Genomic DNA, 820 nt, shown 5'->3' with positions numbered 1-820 from the left:
ATGGCTTTTCATTTCCATACTAAGCGATCCGGGTCTCCCTGTGCCTCCTGCTCCTCAGGACATTACAGCTGCTCACATTCTTCTTCTTAACGCCGTCTTTAACCTTCACCTGCTGTTTGAGGTCACACCGTGTTTCTGTGCACGTTCCTCTCCATCCATCAGACTCGACACTCAGTCTCTCACACACACACATTTCTCACATGACGCCACGAGGACGACGGCGACACCACCGACACCACATACATCAAATTCACAGAGAACACTTCTGCGGAAAATTCATGTACAAGATCCACAAGATCTACGCCTGGGATCATGACATTATTCAGTGGAAGACACTGAAGGTTTACAAATCATTTTATTGACTGATGAGTTCTGTATTCTGATTGGTCAGAAGGTGCTGATTAGATTTTTGTAGCAGCAGCTACAAATCCATGCATTTGTTCTAATACGTTATTGTTTCCATAGCAACGTCTCATTCACACGCTCCATATAAACCAATAAAAATGTATAGAATTTACATTTATGTAATGTTTTAATTGTCTCCAGTCAGAGGTGAAGCTGTGGTAAGTTTAGTGAGAATATGAGCTAACGTTGCTCAGCTATTAAAGGTGACTATATATGGATAAAAAGTACAGCGTTTAGTTCTATGTTGTGGTGTAAGAGGAATCAGACTCTGCTTCATCAATTCATCCTGCTGTTGATTAATTTCCTGTAACAGAACCTCACAGATTCTGTTGTTTCTCCCTCTGCATTTATTCGCGCAATTATTTTATAGACATTGCTTTTTTAATTTAGGAAAATGCTAGGCTAAGGCTAAATC

This window comes from Hemibagrus wyckioides, linkage group LG15 (assembly GCF_019097595.1).
Source record: "Hemibagrus wyckioides isolate EC202008001 linkage group LG15, SWU_Hwy_1.0, whole genome shotgun sequence".
In the NCBI taxonomy this organism is placed as follows: Eukaryota; Metazoa; Chordata; class Actinopteri; order Siluriformes; family Bagridae; genus Hemibagrus; species Hemibagrus wyckioides.
This window is presented reverse-complemented; position numbering follows the sequence as displayed.